Here is a 7202-nt window from a genome sequence, read left to right as displayed (position 1 = left end):
GTTGAAGCAAAAGTCTGCTTAGAAAAGCAAAACAGCCTTACATTTCAGAAAGAAATTAAGAGGGATGTGATCTGAGAGAGGTTGTTGAAGAAAAGAAGTCTATTGTATCATGTGTTGCATAATTTTTTTTAAAAAGGCTGATGAATATAGCAGTAAGACGTTATCTGAAGCTTTTTTGAAAAGAAATTTCATGCAATGTATTTCCAATTTTGTGTTTTTATTTGTTTTATGTGCTTGTGTGTATGTGGTTGTATGTGTATGTCATTCTGTGTGTGTAGTTGTATGTGTGTGGTCATGTGTGTGTAACTGGTTGGAAGTCTGTGGTTGTGTGTATGTTTGTGTATATGTGCTTGTGTGTGTCATTGTGTGTGTTTCTGTATGTGTGTTTGTGTGTGTGTGGTTGTTTGCATGTGTGGCTATTCATGTTTGTGTGTGGCTGTTTGTGTGGCTGTGGTATGTGTATGTGCATGTGTGTGTACCTGCATCTTGGAAGATATTGAACCATGAAGTTGAAGTAGCCTCCTCCTAATCAGGAGACATAGCTATTCAGAGACAGGGCAGATTCCTTTGTCCCCTTGTCTTTCCTCGCCTACTTTGCCTCATATGAGTTGCTTTCCAAAGTAAATTAAACAGGTAATGAATAGTCTAAGCTACAAAATTCCAGATACTGTTTAAAGTATTCACAACAAATTATCTTAGAGAATCTTGGAAACAGTTAAGGGAGAAAGTCATATACTTGAATGAAAGTATCTCTCAGATCACTTAGATTATTACTCTAAAAGACACAGAGTAAGCTACTATTGCAAATTAAAATGTCATTTTTGAAAAATAGCAAATTAAATATTTTCTAGTATAACTTTACCTTTGTGCCAAATGGAACTGGAGATTAGCTTTCCCCAAATGAGAAATTGTCTTATACCAGCTTTAGGTGCACTGCATTACTGAGGATATAAGGAGGAATAGCTTGTTCCTGCCCCTCCACCCCCACCCCGTCCACTCTGGCTTCTTCCTTTCTGCTGTGGGTGAAGACCATCCAAATGTGTGGAACCAAGAGGCAACTAATTAAATATTTTCTCATGTCAATATCAGTTATCTTTTCACAATGATGTGAAATGAAGTAAAAAACAAAAAGACTCAACGGATTATATTAAATATAGTACAGAATAAAAGAAATTTATGCTGTTTTGTACTATGTTTAATGTAGTTCCGATAGTCTGATTTTTAACTAACACAGCTGGTCACTACCTGCATTTCTTGCTGCACTTGGATGTTTCTCCATGAAATTCTTTATAGAAATGACATACAAGTCTATAACATTAATTCCTACAGAAGGGAAACAAAATTTGGGACAGAGTGGCCTCAAGATGTAATGACTTGTCTCTTTTACTTTTTGATGCTAAAAGATAAATCAAGTGAGCCATATGATCACAAGGTTAGATAAATGACCTTCTATAATCACTGTTTTTCCAAGTGACAATGCAACACTAAACCCCTTTGCACATCATCAACACCAGGCACTTCCTACCAATTCAGCCCCCAGGATGGAGCTGGGCAGGAAAATCTTTTATGCTTTGCATAAAAGAGCCATTCGAGTATGTTGTTTACACCATTGCCCCACTATACTCAGTGCTGTGAAATGACTTTTAGCTGTCATTGGGGGCTAGTGCACTTGTCTGACACCTTGATGCACTTGAAATAACTGAGGTCAAGGCAGTGAGTTGGATGATTGCAGAACATGAGAAGAGATAGAAACTCAATAAAAACAAGTAAATCACTGAGAGGCTTCATCAGGATATCCATGCAAATACAAGCTATTTTTTCTATCAGTGTATATGAATATTACACTTGTAGAGAAGATAAACTTGTTTTTTAATCTTTCCTGCTTTGGCAGACTTTTTGTGTAGCTTTTAAGCTAGTATTTCACACCTTCAGTCTACCACGCCTCTTTCCTTCTGTTAATGCCTATTCCTTCTGGAGATGTGAATAAAATAAAATAAAGTAGTAAATGAGTTTTTGTGGCATTTATTTCAGATTTTTTTCTTTTTCTTTGTCTGTCTCTCATAAAAAATATCCTGGCCACAGCCTCCCCTCCAGCCAATTCTTCCAGTCTCCCCATACACCTCTGCTCTCCCCCTGATCCACTGCACCTTCAGAAAAGATCAGCCCTCCCAAAGATATCAACAGAATACAGCATAACAAGATGCAAAAAGACCAGGCAAAAGCCCTCTTCTTGAGGCTGGATGAGGCAACCCAGTAGGAGGAAAAGGGTCCCACAAGCAGGCCAAAAAGTCAGAGACACATGCCCCCACACTCCCACAGTTAGGAGTCCCACAAGAAGAGCAAGCTACAAATCTACAACATATATGTAGTGTAACTAAGTTAGACCCATGCAGAATCTGTGATTGCCACTTTAGTTTCTATGATCTCTGTGAGCCCTAATTAGTTGATTCTGTGGGCCAGTTCTTCTGGTATCCTCAATCGCTGTGGCTTCTGCAATCCTTCCTCCTTCTCTTCTGCCAGGTTCCCTGATTTCTGCCTAATGTTTCACTGAGGAGTATTGTATTAGCTCCCATCAGCTACTGGAGGAAGCCTCTCTGATGATGACTGGGAAGTGGCAAGGCACTGATATATGAATATATATGAGTGTATCAGAATATGATTAGGAATTGTTTCATTGACATTTTCTTGTCAGTTGGGCTTGGTTCTACCCTAGGTTTCTGAGCTGTCCAGCTACCAGATCCTGGCCATCCAGGCAATATTGGACATGGGTTTCTTCTTGTGGCTTAGGAGTCAAGTTATATCTCGCATTGGTTGGTCACTCCTACAAGCTCTGAGGCACCATTACCCCAGCACATCTTCCAGGCAGAACAGATTGTAGGTTGAAAGTTTTGTGGTCGAGTTGGGGTCCCAGTCCCACCACTGGGAACCTAGCTTCATTACAGATAATGGTCAGTTCAGGAAAGTTATCCTCCATTACTAGGAGTCCTTTCTATGGTAGCCCTTATAGGTCATGAGAAGTTTCCATTGCACTAGGTTTGTACATTGCTCCCTAAATTCTCACCTATTCTAGTTGTCTCTACCCTGTACTGGTACTCTATCCCTCTGTCTCTCCTCCCCAACATCATCCCTCCTCTTCCTATCCCACCTGCCCCACCCACAAAATTTATTCTGTTTCTTTTTCCTATGGAGATCCATGTGTGGACCCTAGATTTCTCCTTTTTTTTGTTTTTTGTTTTTTTTTTGTTTGTTTGTTTGTTTTTCGAGACAGGGTTTCTCTGTGTAGCTTTGCGCCTTTCCTGGAACTCACTTGGTAGCCCAGGCTGGCCTCGAACTCACAGAGATCTGCCTGCTTCTGCCTCCCGAGTGCTGGGATTAAAGGCGTGTGCCACCACCGCCCGGCTAGATTTCTCCTTTTTATCTAACTTTTCTGGGACGGTGGGTTATAGCATGACTATCCTTACTTAACAGCTAATACCCACTTATGAGTACATATCATGTTTATCTTTGCCCTTATTAATTTGTTTCACTCATCTTATTTATTCAAATATGTTTTACTGGGAATAAAATTACATTGTTTTCCCCATCCATTTCCTTCATGCAACCTATCAAAGAAATCTGTACTCCAATAACTCTTATGTGTCCCCCACTCAAGATGATAGCTTCTATTTATTTGATGTTGTTGCATATGTGTGTGTGTTCACAAATATATAATAAGTATATCCTGTTGAGTCCAATTATGTTGTTTGTATATATATGGTTTCAGGTCAGACTCTTCTGCATTGGGCACTAAATAAGGGGGCTTATCCCTGGGAGAAGCTAAATTTTCTTTTCCCAGCAGTCATTGGTAATCTGAAAGTCATTGTGTAGGCCATCCCAATTTCATAAATGGTGGAAGAGAATGAGATGGATAAGTCAGAAGCAAAGGGCATTATCATTCTTAGGACTGTGAATATTATTGCTTAATATGCAGAGTCATTCCAGTTAGAAGAGTCCAAAGATTCAGATACATTCATTTTAAAATGGAATTGAAAGAAAACATTCTAAACCCTTTCCCTGAGAGGGGGTATTATCTTAACTATACTGGGTGTGGAAGAAATTCAGTAAGTCTTAGAATCACTTTATCTAACCTTCAAGCTTATTGACTATGTAAACACTGAAAACAAGAGACTTCTAGTCCCCTGCTTGTGGGACGTGGAAAAATGTGTGAGAAGTAGAAATAGGAAAACCTGGAGTAGGAGAGGTGATCTTCCCTAGGGAAGAGCATACTCTTTTGTTGTCTAATGCCAAAAAGTTCAAACCTGAAGACAAACACATGCAAGTAACATTGTGTGTACTCAACAGATTATATCTAGGAATGCACACACACACCCATATATGCACATATATTTGAGTATGTTCATGTGTGTGTATTTCTGTGTGTATGAAAAGAGGCCATATGTTTGAAAGAGAGCAGGAAGGGATATGTGGAAGGATCTAGAGCAAGGAAAGGGAAGGAGGAAGTGCTGTAAAAATATTACAGTTGCAAATGATTCTATATAGTAGAAACAACATTCTCCTAAAATTAGAGCAAAGCACACTCAAAACAAAAATGTGAGAATACTGATTTAACCATTAAAATTAACAATGGGGAACTTTAATAGACCTAGCATGTGTCACATGCCCATGTTGAATTAATAAAACCTTTATTTGGACTTTGTCAGTATGTATTTTTTCCTAGGTATGAAGGAATAAATGTCTATTTGCCCCAGATGAGACCAAATAAAAAATTTCACCCAATTGTACCTTGTTAATAAAATAATGAGTTCATTGGAGTTACAGGGAAATGGACCAGGAGTTACTTGCAGGATTACAAACAACTGAAATGCAGCTTCTTCACTGAGAAAAAAATTCACATCAGCATGTGTCACCACTCATGAATACTGTACCTGTGGACTCTGCTTAATATGAAATGAGATCAACAGTAGATAATTGCCTTTCACCCAGTAACCACTTGCTGTTATAAAACAGTGATGAAGAGCTGTGTGAATCCTGTAACTTCCTGGGCTTCCTGAACATAGAAGTGTCATGGGCATCCTGAGTCTTTTAAATTTTCTTCCTGAGTTTCATGAACCTGCACTCTCCCTCCAGGAGGCAATGATTCAGTTCAGAGGAAAGGGGCAGACAACAATCATCATTCACCTTATCACTGTCCATAGTCATGCTTCCACTTTGACCTTTCAGCTACTGCCACTAGTAAATGCACATCAAAACGTGTACTAAAGCTTTACTCCTAGAGATACATGCAGGGGCAAGTGACTGGTCCTGTACGTTATCCATGTCCTATGTGGGAATTCTGCGTGTTTTGTTGTCTGTTATCACTCTGCATTGCACTTTCATGTCCTCAGAAAGTACTCTCAAGGAAACCTTGTTTCCTCCTCAGGTGACCTATGCATGAGTTATAATGTATAACCCAGTCTTTATTGAATATTTTATGCTTATTAATCTAAAGACAAGGAAATACAACATACAGCTATTTCATTTTGTGATCTGATTTTAATGTATATTTTTTCCATTTTCTTAAAGTCATATGTTGATTTGAATGAGTAGAACTTAATATATCAATTTATTGTTTTGCAAGAACTAATGCATTCTAACACTGTGTTTCCATGTTTATGAAGATCTCCACCTTTCAATACATCGAAGCACCTGAAATAAGTTAGTATTTTCCTCTTTATTCTGTGTTGTTTTATTTTGTTCTGTGTTCATTCCTTGTGGTAACAGACTCTTGTTCTGTGATTGTGAGACCCACACCTGCAACTGTGCATTCCAACCTTTGTATACCTTCTCACTGCTCTTCTATCTAGAGCCAACTTTCGCCTGAGGTCTGTACATCCCCAAGAAAGAAGCAAAACTTGTCTCAGTGGTGTTCTTCTTAAAAACTGATTCATTTCAGTCTTCTTTTTGTCTTCATATTCCAACATCTGTATCATTATGTAACATAGAAATTTGAATTTATCACATTAAAAGTTGAATATAAATGTTCGTTAGTTAAATTCAGATTTATCATTTTATTGAAAGACTCAATAATTCAATACCTTCATTGAATACCTTAAGATGTATATACTTTTGAATTTAAACTATTTTACAGTATATTATAAGATATAAAATAACTAATTTGTACTCTGAAGTATTCCTCAATAAAAAAAAAACATGAATTCTGGACTTTTAAGTAGTTAAAATAAAGTTGTATTTTAATCATAATCCTCTATTGATTCTTCGGGAACTTCATACCATGCACCCTAATCCTACTCACCTCCCAGTACCTCCACATCCTCCCTCGGACCTCTGCAGTATCCCCCCTCAAAGAACCACCCCCAAATCAATTAAAAGCAGAAGAATATACACACAAGAAAAACCACCTCACTACTCCATGTTTCCAACACCTCTTCATTCATCCCAGTGGCATATATGCTGGCGTGTGTCATGCAATATACACCCTTGCATCCAATCAGCCCAATCCACAAAATGTTCATTGACTTGAGTCATCGAACTGGTTCAAGTCCTCAGGCACTCCATCATCACTGGACCACCATCAAAACTCCTCCCAGACATCCTGCCACCTCCCAGAATCATGAAGAACCTGTGACCACTGTTCCACAGAACTAGTCCCCTCATGAACCCCAGCAGGTCATACACAGGCAGATGTAGGTGTGGTCCAGTCGTAGGTTTGGTGGTAGCTGATCAGTCCAGGGCCACAGGTACCGCCTCCCTTAGGCAAGATGTGGAGCCAGCCCTTCTAGGTACATGCCATAGGGGCCAGCTCTCCTGCTGCAGTGTTCAAGGAGGGGCAGGGCCAGCCATCCTAGGGACAATGAGGGGTGGAGCTGGCTCAGCACAGCCCTCAGATTTCAACATCCTTGGTTCCTATGACATCATCACAGACCCCAGCTACTGCAGGACCATGGACAGACACAGCCCTCTGCAGTGGCTCTGGCCCAGACATCACTATGGCCCCAGTGGCAGCAGAGGCCTTTCAGAGCAGCATGGTTCTTGGATGCCAGCATGGTCTTGGGTGTCTGTCCAGACTCTGGGCATTTGTACAGCCTTCAATGACAATAGGAGCCATGGACATTAACCCAGAACCTGGCTGTTCCTGGGCCATAAAAAATAGTGTTTTAGAGAATTCCTTCTTAATTCCTCATACAATTCCTCATTAAGTCCTA

At 39.6% G+C, this 7202-nt stretch overlaps 1 long non-coding RNA gene across 1 annotated transcript; it reads right to left on the bottom strand.

The window, feature by feature from the left end:
• Positions 1 to 5695: 5695 nt before the first annotated feature.
• Positions 5696 to 6834, bottom strand: LOC121832128 (uncharacterized). The gene is made up of 2 exons (XR_006075669.2): positions 6674 to 6834; positions 5696 to 5960 (listed from the first exon to the last, which is right to left on the bottom strand). It is a non-coding gene; the product is annotated as an uncharacterized LOC121832128 (long non-coding RNA).
• Between the last annotated feature and the right edge of the window lie 368 nt (positions 6835 to 7202).

Source organism: Peromyscus maniculatus, chromosome 9 (genome assembly GCF_049852395.1).
Source record: "Peromyscus maniculatus bairdii isolate BWxNUB_F1_BW_parent chromosome 9, HU_Pman_BW_mat_3.1, whole genome shotgun sequence".
NCBI lineage: Eukaryota > Metazoa > Chordata > Mammalia > Rodentia > Cricetidae > Peromyscus > Peromyscus maniculatus.
The sequence above is the reverse complement of the archived record's forward strand: the minus strand, read 5'-3'. Positions and strand labels throughout refer to the sequence as shown.